General features: G+C 37.6%; 1 protein-coding gene across 3 annotated transcripts in view; it reads right to left on the minus strand.

Moving 5' to 3' along the window:
• Nucleotides 1-703: 703 nt before the first annotated feature.
• The window catches only part of LOC129238559 (inhibitory POU protein), a 168117-nt gene continuing 155992 nt past the window's right edge, over nt 704-12828 (minus strand). For all 3 annotated transcript variants that reach the window (XM_054873618.1, XM_054873617.1, XM_054873619.1), the window contains exon 9: nt 704-1177. The gene's annotated coding sequence lies outside the window, so the exon portion shown is untranslated. The remainder of the gene's footprint in view (nt 1178-12828) is intronic.

Raw genomic sequence — 12828 nt, forward strand, 5'->3', positions numbered from 1 at the left:
GCGACTTGTATTGATAGTGTGAATAACGTTGCGTTCTCGGTTCAGTCTTTCGACAATAGCAAAGGAGTGCAGATCGAAGTTTTTACAATGACAGCTGAAAAATCTTGGTCTTTTGAAAAAGGTAAGTAATTGCATACAGGATTTATTACAAATTTTGAAGTTTTATTCAAATGGTGAATAACTAAAAAATAACGATCAATATCAGTATTCAAGATAATAAAGTAATCAATATGACGTGAATGAAAATTCCATTTATTTAACGGCTAAGTCTTCAAGATCAAAATTGAATGCCATTTTTTGGCGAAAAAATGCACAAGATCTGTTTTACGTGTTCACGCGACGAACGATGAATCGCGACTGGACCGATGTAAGAACACAAATGTAGATGTCGAAAGATTTTACCGAACCGAGACTAGACCGAGAACGAACCGTGATCGGCACCATAGTGTGAATCTACCCTTATGAGAAAAATGATTTAGGAGATTTGTCATTGGCTGTCGAGGAGCTTCGTGTTTAGGAAAAAGTAATCTCCCTAATTTTGACTTTCCACATCGCAGTGTGGATAAAGGGCCCAAGATCATAAGCCAGCATGCCCGTACAAATACACTACAATATGCATATGTAAAATATTTATACAAGTTGTTTTAAAATTTATTTCATTTAAATGTTGCTATCAAAGTAGAACAGTAAAATTAATTGTTGTTTTTCATAACGGTCAAAATCATAAATTATGTGTATTCAAAATAAATTTTCATATACATATACATATAGTATGTATAATTTAATTGTGTAGACTTATTACATAATTTTCTATTACTATCCGCTATACAATGATTACTTCTGCAGTAAACTCTCTTCCAATTAATCGTTACCTTAATTATATAATATATCCAAGTAAATATGTACTTGCATATCTATTTACAAATAATTTCGAAATATTACAATTTGTTTAGTCAATTTAATTCTACGTAAATACAAAACTAGTTATATATGTATGTACATCTAAATATTTGGCAACAACTAAATTCGTTGCATGGTATGTATGTATTTCTTATATTGAATTACTTTAAAGGAAGCATAAGAACCACGACAATTATCCACAGGATTTTCGGTTTCGTAAACTACCACATCTCTCACGTCTTTGAAATCTATGGTCTACATCTGAGAAATATTAATTCTGGAAAGAGAAAAATAATATTTTTAAAAATTATAGCATAAAGCATGAAAAGATGAAAAATAGCAGTTTGATTTGAACTAACAGAAAAATATGCTTTTTAGAGATAATCTCTGTGAACGAACAATTTTTAGACTGGCAGAAGGCTAAAACGAAGCTATTTTTTTATTATTTGATTTTGATGGCTGGTCAGCAGACCATATTGCCAGATCAGTAAAAAATACATATCAAAAAGTAAAAAAGTTCATATTACAATGTTAAAGGAAGAAATAAAGATAAAGTTTAATGAGTGTAACTGGAGATAACTTATAAACTACATAATCTTATATATATATATATTTTTTAAGGGTTATAAAGGGTTTTTTCAATTGGCGCGGGTCGATTTTGGCGCCCTGTGGCAGCCATTTTGTTTTGGTGACATCTGTCAAATCTTTTGTTTATTATTCAGTTGTTTATGCAAAATCATCATGGCAAGTTACACGATTGAACAGCTGAATGAGTGTTCATTAACGCAAACGTTACGCGCATTGCGCCCATTTTTCGGTAGACGTGGTGGCCCTTCCAATTTCTTATGGCCCATATTGAACCATATGGACCTAGACGACATGTGGTTCCAGCAGGACGGCGCTATGTGCCACACAGCTAACGCCACAATTGACATTCTGCATGCATACCCGCCCTTATTGAAAAACCCTATAGTAGGAAATTAAAGGAAATAGAGTTCACATTATTGTCTTGAATCTTATAATTTTATATTGCTTGTCTTTACAAAGTCAATTTAATCGGAAAGGTATTCTGGATTTTTAGTTAATAAAATTTCTTTAGTAGAGTTAAACTTGGTAAATTTCGATCTGGTATTATTATACTAAGCACAGGTTTAGATCGAGTGTTTTATACTTTCAGTACAAATGTTGAATTGCATGGACCCAATCAAGAACATATATTCGCAATCATACTGGTGTCCGGACATAAGTCTGTTAATGTTTATGAAACCAAGGCTTTAATAGCGGCACAGGCTATCTCGGCGAAGATTTTAGCCTTGGTGCGCGTCAATTATATATTTTTCGTAAAGCATCTTTCTTACTATATTTGATGTCAATCACAGTTCCAGGAGAAACGGCAAGCTTCGCAGCTCTATCCGCCCGTTCGTTCAAGGAGAAACCTGAATGACCAGGTATCCACACTATTTCACATACTTCAATCGACGACGTCTCAATTATAGCATTTATTTTGGTCACTGTATGGTAATTTCTGTAGTGTTTTTTTAACATTATCCAACTAGTTTTACTATCGGTGAAGATAACTATCTTTTTCGGGTTACTCTTGTCTGCAACCAATACTGCATATTTTATGGCCAAGAGCTCAGCCGATAAGGATGAGATGTTCTCATTGATTTTGAATAGGTAGGATTAACAGCGACATAGCATTTGATTTTGGAATGATTCTATTTTTTTAGCAATATACTTCGGTGCGTGGTAGGTTGTGGTTCTGGCGTATTCGAGTTTGGATCTAATTAGCGACTTATGGTATATAGGCTTAGGGCAGCATGAGGGGGTAGTCTTCCATTAGTGTTGGTCATCATCCTAACTGCATTCACCTTTGATGTTGCATCTGGAATAGTGGTCTTTAAATTTCAGGCGGTTATTTATCCATTTTCCTAGGAAATTGATTGAAAGTTTTTGTCTTATAGGGATATTATTAATTTGAAACTCTATATTCTTTTTGGAGCCCTTAGCAAAGTACATACAACGCATTTTGGTAAGGTTAAGATTGCGAGTTGCTAGTTTCAAAGAATGCGTTTGTGTTGTTTGATAGATTTAGAACTGCTTTATTCAAGTCCGTTTCATACGAAATGATTGCAAAGTCGTCCGCGAATTGGAGTATAGATGTATTTTCGTCTTGCAGTTCGTGAAGAGATGTAGATTATATATTAAATATTATTGGGCTGAGACCATGATCCTTGAGGGATACCACCCGTCACCTTCATGACTTCTGTGCCAAGAACAAGGGAGAAGAAATTTAGTATCCAATGTGAAAACTCAAGTGGAACACCACACTTAGTAAAAATGTTACTAAGTTTATTTATATCAACACAATCGTAGGCTTTGGATATATCAAGCGCTACCATTACTACTTTATATCCTTTCTTCTTTTTGGAGGTAATAAGATACATCATTTGATTGATACACATTGTGCCGGAAAGGTTTTTGCGCAATGCGAAACTAGAAGCTGAAAGAATAAGATTTAGCAACTTTGCGCAAACTGAAATCAGAGATATGGGTCTAAAATTCTCCACTAAATTTAGAACAGCTCCCCTTTTTGGAATGGGAATTATTCTAATTTTTCTCCATTTATCAATGACCGTATTATTCATCTAACAATAGTTAAGTGCATCCAGTAGTTTTTCCTGACTCACTTTGGGTAGTGCCTTAATCATATTGTATTTTATTCCGTCAATACCAGCGGTAGTATGTTCAGTTTTTCTAGCCCAGACCTTGTCTAGATTTTCGAGTTCAAATGGGGTCCTCTCAAAGTCCTTAGTCGGTATTATGAGTACTGGTGTTGAATTTTGGCAGATCTGATTCTTGAGGTGAGTAAGAAAATCCAACTTTTTGTTGATTCATGAGCGTGGGAGTTACTAGCTAATATTTTGTGACAGTGAAAAGATCTCCAAAACTTCCGCCCGGATGATATTTTGCTTGTTTCTGATAGATGTTGCTCTCTTATTCAACTCATCTGTAGCCGCCTTATAACACACGTAGTTTTGATAATTGTAGTGTCTCTCTAGTTTTGCACGGGCCAAAGGCAGGAATTCTTCTAAGTAATGTATCCAGGGTGCTATTCTACCATGCTTTAGGTCTATATCTAGATTCTATTCCAGCCGCCGTAGCCGAATGGGTTGGTGCGTGACTACCATTCGGAATTCACAGAGAGAACGTCGGTTCGAATCTCGGTGAAACACCAAAATTAATAAAAAGATTTTTCTAATAGCGGTCGCCCCTCGGCAAGCAATGGCAAGCCTTCGAGTGTATTTCTGCCATGAAAAAGCTCCTCATAAAAAATATCTGCCGTTCGGAGTCGGTTTGAAACTGTAGGTCCCTCCATTTGTGGAACAAGATCGAGACGCACACCCCAAATAGGACCCCAAAAAGGGTGTATGCGCCAATTATATATATATATATATTCCTTGAACTATCAATAACCGCTCTAAAAGACTCTGAGATATTTTGCGGCACTGAAGACAACCTAAGATTTGCCAGACCCTAATTTAATCTCTTTTTGGAGCATACCGACATGTATTGGCGTATCATAACACTATTAATTTCCCAACAGTATTGCATCCCAAATAAAATCCGGAACACCAAAATTTGCAAACGTCAAATCCAGAACACTACCATGACTAATCACATGATCTGCTCTGCGAAGAAAGGTATGTTTTCCATTACTCATGCAGTGTACCCCCAACTCCGAATCATATCCTCCCTTCTGCGAGTTTATGGAATCGTCAAATGCATCGCAGCGAGCATTGAAATCGACCCCGATAATTGTAAATGGGTTTGTACTAGCAAAATGGAAGATTCTATTCGTGAAGTCAGCGGTTGATACTCGTGGTGGAAAATAAACTGAAAATATGTTTATATTTGGTTTTAAATTAGTAGTTCTAACAGCTACTACAACTAAATGAATTTCACAGTTATTTTTTTAGAAGCGAATAGTTTTTTTGAGTGCTATGGCAACGCCACCACAACCATCTTGTCTAAATCTGTGAATAAGGTTGTAATTCAATAGGCGTAAGGCGAAATCGTTCTCGTTAAAGTGAAAGATTTCAGATAATAATACAGAATCAATATTGTCTTTGTTCGCAAAGTATTCTAAGTCATAATTGCTTGTACTATAACTTTGTATAGAGTTATATCCCAAACCATGTAGATTTTGATTTTTAAGGATCATAAACTTTTCACTAGTTCCTTTCCATTTGTTACTTTGCAAAAGCATGAGCATATTTGCATTAGGTAGGTAGGTAGGTGAAATGGCTGCAGTGCCGGTCTGGCACTTCTCAAGTAGCACAAAAGCGCCGTTTTGATACCATTATGAGACCTCTAACAGGCAGATATCTACATCCAGCCAGAGCTGTTGATATAATGGAGGAGACTGATTGGATTTTGGTTGGCGCACTGCCCCAGGCTGTCGAAGAAAGGAGCGCCCAGTGGCCTTAGTCGTCTAGCTGCCAAGCCCGGACATTTGCAGAGAAAATGCTCTACAGTCTTCTTCTTTGAAAGGTCCCCCCAGCTTCTGCAATGGGGGTTAAATGGTAACCCTAGCCTTTCCGCGTGTGTGCCGCTCGTCCAGTGATCGGTAAACACAGATACGGGTTTGGAAATTGAATGGCGAGGAGTCCAAATTGCTTTCTGAGTCCTTCGTATATTGTAGTGGGGCCAAAGGGTTTTCGAAATAGCACATGAAGAAATGGACTTTCCTGAGAAATAATTTGTGCAGTTCCCCTTTGATAACTATCAGGGGGACGCCGATGACCGAGGAGGAGGTCTCTGAGGCCAATTCAGTTCCCTTCCTGGCAAGCTCATCTTTAAATTCATTTCCCTCTATATTTCTATGCCCTGGAACCCAGATCAGAGAAACGTTACCTGCACCCAAAAGATTTGATCTCTTCTTTACAGGAGTTTACTAAATTCGGTCTGCACCATGGTGTCGTCAGAGCCTTAATCGCGGCTTGACTATCGGAGAAAATGTTAATATCTCCCTCGCTCCCACGTTCCCTAAGCATTTCGCAAAGGCTTCTGTTTGAAAAACACTTGTAGTGTTCGGCAGTTTAAAGAAGATAGATAAATTGGCTGATTTAGAGAAAACCCCTGCTCTGAATCTCGATTCCATCTTGGAACCGTCAATGAAGACAGAGGTGTAAGCTTCGGTGTAGATTTTCCCCTCGATCCAATCCTGCCTATTAGGAAACATTATCCTAGCACGGCCCTCAAATTCTAGTTTACGGATAGAGAGATCTGTTTGAAGTTCGGAGAAATACGGTGTTAACTGCCCGGAGGTCTCCAGACGCCAATCTCCTTTAACCTGATTGCACTTTAAGCTGCGATGGAAATGACGGAAAAGTCGATGGGAAGTAAGTGCAAAAGGACATTCAGGACAGCACTGGGGCAAGTTTTACATGCTCCGGTGATGCTAATGTATGCAATTCTTTGCTCTCTCCCAGTTTAGTGATATTATAGCCGTTTCGAAGAGCTTCCCACCAAACTAGGCATCCATATGTTAAAATTGGCAAAACCACTGCGTTGCGCATCCACAGCACGACCTGTGGCTTGAGCCCCCATTTTTTACCGAACATAGATTTGCAGGAGTAGAAGGCTGTACTGGCCTTCTTTACCCGATTTTCAATGTGTAGCTTCCAATGGAGTTTGGAGTCAAGTATCACTTCAAGATACCTAACTTCCCATGAGAGCGGGAAAACGTGGTTGTTTGATTTGGGAAGTCGGAAGGGTGGAGGTTTACATTTTTTGGTAAATAGCACCAGCTCCGTTTTGTCAGACTTTGTCAGACAATAGCAACTACCCAAAGTAGGGGCGAAAGGACACCACCCTGCGGCGTCCCACTGTGAGGGAATCTAATGACTGTAGCCCCTCTTCCGCCCGCATTAACTTCCCTGCCGCCAAGCAGGGACGAGCTCAAGAGACTGATACGTGTTTCCGACTTTAGTCTATCTAACGCAGTGATGTTATTAAAATCACCTTCTGAAGGGTGATTTTTTAAGAGCTATAGGAAACTTTTTCAAAAAAACACACTTAAAATTCAGAAAAATGCATTTAGTTTTTGTTTAAATCGAGTACAGTCCATATAATATTTGAAGATTATTTCATGCAAATGTTGACCGCGACTGCTCTTCAAATGGTCCACCCGCTTAGTCCAATTTTGGCATACTCTTTCCAATGTTCCGGCCGGTATCTCACATATAAATGCTTTATTGTTGTCTTCCAATGCGTTAATTGAAGCAGGCTTGTCTGAATAGACATGAGCTTTAACATAGCCCCACAAAAAATAATCTAAAGGCGTTATATCGCACGATCTGGGTGGCCAATTGACAGGTCCCGAACGTGAAATAAAATGTTCACCGAACTCGCCTCTCAACAAGTCCATTGTTACGCGTGCTGTGTGGCATGTGGCACCGTGTTGCTGAAACCACATGTCATGCAAGTCAAGCTCTTTGGGCAAAAAAAAGTTGGATATCATTTCACGGTAACGCTCACCATTCACAGTTACGTTACGATTCGCAGCTTCTTTGAAGAAGTACGGTCCAATGATACCTCCAGTCCATAAACCGCACCAAACTGTGACCTTTTCTGTATACATTGGTAGCTCTTGCAATTCTTTTGACTGACCTTCATTCCAAAATCGCCAATTCTGCTTATTTAAGTACCCATTGATCCAAAAATGAGCTTCGTCGCTGAACACAATTCTTCGACTTTAAACTTTCTTAACAGAACACGCATTTTTATAATAAAATTCAATGATTTGCGTTGTTCGTTTGTAAGACGATTCATGGTTATATTATAGACTAAACTGAAGATGTTTGACAGTGAAACAAAACACGAAAACTGGCGTCAGCTGTTTAAACCAACTGTTTAAAAAGATAATAGCTAAAAAATCACCCTTTATATCTACGAAGGCCGCCAAAGTGAATTGTTTGCCTTCCAGAGATTTTTCCATAGTCCCTACGACCTCGTGTAAGGCTGATTCCGTGGATTTCCCTTTCAAGTAAGCGTGTTGCGTTGGAGATAATTTGGATTTGATATGCTCTCGGATATGATAATCAATCAATCTTTCAACCACTTGTAGGATAAAAGTGGTAAGATTTATAGGCCTAAAGTCCTTAGGCGAGACGTGACCCCTCCTCCCTGCCTTGGGTGTGAAAACTACCCTCGCTTTCTTCCAGTTGGCGGGAACGTGATTAAGAGCAAAACACGCCAAGTAGATTTCTTGCAGGGCAGGAACCACCGAGGTACTTGTTTTCTGAAGCATCACAGATAAGATATCATCAGAACCAGGAGATTTAAAAGGAGAAAAACTATTTATTGCCCACTTGATTATGTCAACTAACCGATTTGGATTAGTTCACTAATAAATTTTTCGAGATCTGTAACTCTGTTATTATTGATCAGTACATGTTCAGTCGGTCTCGGTTTTGGGCTGTGATTTCTGCCTGCACTATTTTCGTGGGGAGATGTTTTATTGGTTTTAGGTAATGCACCTCTGGCTACCCTATTGTATTTTGCTTTCATTAATGTCCTATTGATTTCTGATTGCTATTCTCTGGTCGTGTCGGAGCTTCCACCTCTCATTGCGCCTTTCGGGAAGTTAGTGTCGTAATCCTCAAGAAGTGAGAAAAGGTTTTCATTACCGTATTTACTTTTAAATTCTTTATATGTTATATTTTCTGTTACTAGAACTTTGTGAATATCTTGTCGCTGTTTGCGAACTGGACATATTTTATCTGAAGAAGTATGGTTAGTAGATCCACATAATAAATATTTTGTTGCGTTGAATGCGCCATCACACCGCGGGGTGTAGAGCACATTGTAAACATCTAGCTTCTCTTGATTTGCAAAAGTTGGCAATATGTCCGAGTCTGCCTTACTTCCTGCATTGCCTTACTAGAGGTATGAAATATTCGACGTCACAGATGCTTCTAAACAACTTTATCTGACTTTGGGTAAAGTCCCCTTTAAAGGAAATTTTTAAAGATGTCGTCGGGGTTTATTCCTCTCCTTGCCTCCTTGCCGTTTATTCAGTCTTTTCGCATACATGACCGATATATCGCTTTCAATATTATTTAGTATAGCTTCTGTATTTAAGTGGGATTTTCCGAATTATTCAGATTTTTTGTACTAAAGAGCGAGGGATATATGCATTTAGGTTTTTCGGTCTGAAGTCATTTACCTTGATGAAGTTGCTAGCATTGTTATCCGAGTCAAATGTAAGCTTAGCTCGCCCATTTTCTATCGCCGAGACATCCTTAAGTCATTCATTTGATAGATCGTCGATCAATTCTATAAAAAAGAGATTGGAAAATACACGTTTTTGCAATCCATTAGCGTCTGGCAGTATTTCGAGCAATACGATGTATTTAACAATGTCATCGGGTTGGTATAGATACTGCTGTTTCGCCGAATCGCTAAGTAATTGATGTGCTACCTTTTTGGGGTTATCTTGTATTGCCTTTAGTCGTCATCTTTTCTATTCCATTAAGGTTTTTATTCAAGTCTTACTGTGTTTTCCGTTTGGGTACAGTTCTGTATCGTCGCAATCTTCCTCCATATGGAGCAGATTTGCTTGATATATTAGATTGAATTAAATGAAACTTTTCTTTAAAGAGTACAAAATAGTCTATATTATGTATTATATATAGCAGGAATTCCAATTATAATCGCTTGATAGTTATGACAGCTTATTTATTAGCCTTTTTTTTGGTAGTTTCCCTTTAATTTATTCACCGTAAAAGCACGTCCGTCTCTAACCGCTACACGTGGTGAAGTGATTTATATATTTCACTATTTACAGTTTACCTGAATGAATAACGAAGCTATGTGCATAGATATTTCTCATTATCTAAACATTATCTTATCTTAATCTTCTTAATCTTAATTTTCTTTAAAATATCTTTTTTATATTCTAAGAAAAATTATTTTGCATAGTTTGAGAAGTATATTTTCTTGTGACCGCTAGTCCTTTTTTATTTCATGCTATGCGTTTCTCAATTTCCTTGCATGGCAATTTGAACGTTGACAATAAAAACTATGTTGATGGTTTATTTGTACTTGTTCTCTTATTATTTAATGCACCACCAAATATTGACTTTCTGAAGTTATTTCAACTAAGTTTAGACATTTTTTCTTTTTCTATTTTTCGTGAGCAAGGTTCGAATTGTTGCTTAGAGTTCTAGTGAATTATTGTGAAGGTCATAGATATGAAATAAATAACATATTTTTCTTGCAACTCAATTTGCTTGCGTCTTATTGAAAACTTCCTGAAACTACACCTAGAAATTTCAAGGAAAGAGTTTTAATACCACAAAATGTTATTGACTTTTTTTAATTTTTGAAGAAAAAGATCTTAGGATATATTAATTTTTTTCTATTTTAAAAATAATAAGACATTCTAATCAATAAATACAGAACTAATTCAACTTTCTCTCTACTAAAATAAATTTCTATGATAATACTTCCAATTAGTAGATTCGTTCGGCAGAAAATCTTTCTAAAAAATAAATAAACGGGATATGCAGGACGCATACGGTATTTGGGGACATGCGACCATAACTTCCTGAAACCATTATTTTTCTGCTCTTTCTCAGATAAGGCATGAAGGTATACAACTTAGTTCAAGGAATGAGACATTTTCTTAATTTTTCGCCGTGTATTGGAAGCATATGGCGGCTATGCAGAAAATGCAAAAAACATGAGGAACGTTATGATACTGTCCGATCTGCAGAATTTATTCAACAAATGCAAGCGATCATTAAAGAGGATCCCTTAAAATCAATGAGCCTAATGTTTCTTATCCGTCGAGTTGTCCATGAAGGTCTTTAAGTTGGAGCAAACACGAAAACAGCGAGTTATCTGATAAAAATACATTCTAAACAAAGGGCTTGTCATGCCTCCAAATTTACTCAAGGATTTAGAGTGAATTTCGACTATAGTTGAGCGTGAAACCAATAAGCATCCTCACTTGTTCTCTGAAGGCTGCAATTAATACCGTTATGGCCAATATGAATAAGGAGCATTTGATCCGGGCATGTAATCTGCCGTATACTCGTATGTTCAACTTTTATTTAATTAAAATTCAATACATGTTTTTCATAACAGGCTGTATTTGGCAAAAGTCAAAAAACAAAAATTATAATTATTTCTCCCCTTGTGCTGTCATTTGTTCGCGTTCCACATCTCCCCTTTTAAATTATAATACTATAAGTTTCGGCCGCCGTAGCCGAATGAGTTGGTGCGTGACTACCATTCGGAATTCAGAGGAACGTACATAGGTTCGAATCTCGGTGCAATACCAAAATGAAGAAAAAGTTTTAACTAATAGCGATAGCCCTCGGCAGGCATTGGAAAACCTCCGATGGTATTTCTGCATGAAAAAGCTTCTCATAAAAAATATCTGCCGTTAGGAGTGGGCTTGAAACTGTAGGTCCCTCCATTTGCGGAACAACATCAAGACACACGCCACAAATAGGAGGAGAAGCTCTGTCAAATACCCAAAAAGGGTATATGCAGCAATTATATATATACATATATAAGTTTTATTTACTTCGAAAATCAGGTGCTGCGAAACGATAGTCATGTCGGCGCAACCGACTACTCTTACGAATTGGACTACCCAATGATGTTGTCGCTGGACGCTTTACAGTTGTCTTTGGGCTGTGCTTTTATAGCCTCCGAATTACTTGGCTGTATTACCTTTTGTCCTTGGTTTAATGTCTTGGCATGACCTTTGCTATTACTTTTTGTTGTACTAGTTTCGAGTTGTTTGGATTGTGTGATTGGGCTTCAGGTTTCCATCCATATCGTGGCAGTAAATTGTATGAAGCTTAATCGCTCCGATGTTTGTTTGTATAAAAAACATTATTTTATCAACCGGGCGAATCGTGGTGCCTTTTATCCATTTCTCCCCCTTCGCAGAGTTTCTGGCATAAACTGGTTCATTTGGCTGGAGCCTGTATACATCAGTACTTGCATACTTTGCTTGAGTTTCAATTAATTGACTTAAAATAGTTCGAACTGATCGACGGTCTAAAACGGTACACGGATATACGGCACTCTTGATTGTTAGACCGTCATTGATATTTTTCCGAACATAATATATCTTAAATGTTTGCACGACACGTTTTTCAATAGTGATCATAAAGTGTTTATCAACACTAAAATAACTAAATAAATAAATGAAAAAAAAAACAGAAATACAAAAACACTCGCGTAATACCTGTAGAGCACTCTCCGAGGAGCGAGTGGAGTGACCCGCTAGTTTTCGCGCCAAAACCTAAGAAAAATGGGAACTCATCTCTCTCAAATTTGCATGCATTGTGCACGCAAAAATCTGCTCGACCTGTACCAACAATTGTTACCACAGCACCCTCAGCTACGCTTAGCTGGAGCGACCAATGCGCCACCCCAAAAACCAACACAACTACTCCAATCAGTTATACTATAACAACAACAAATACTCCAGTTATAACAATTGCACTAACACCATAACCACAATAACAAACTTAGTAATTTCATCAGGAATACCAATAACGTCCATTGGTAATTCAACATTGCAAAGCCAAGCACATACTGTAAACTTTACAACAAAGCGCACACGAAATTCTCCCGTCACAGCATTCGAAGGTGGCAGAACAAGTAAAAAACAAAAATCACAAACATAAACGCAAACAATTCAAACGTCTCTCACATCATATTGGTTGAGAAACTCAAATAAATTCGCTCCTCTCGCTGATACGGATCACTCAGATTGTGACAGTGGGACAATGACAACTTTAACGGAGAAAAATTCTACACCCAAACCACCCCCCATATATGTATATTCAAAATGTTGAAAATATTAATAATCTTACCAAAGGACTAAATTGCATC

The sequence above is a fragment of the Anastrepha obliqua genome, chromosome 2 (assembly GCF_027943255.1).
Source record: "Anastrepha obliqua isolate idAnaObli1 chromosome 2, idAnaObli1_1.0, whole genome shotgun sequence".
NCBI lineage: Eukaryota > Metazoa > Arthropoda > Insecta > Diptera > Tephritidae > Anastrepha > Anastrepha obliqua.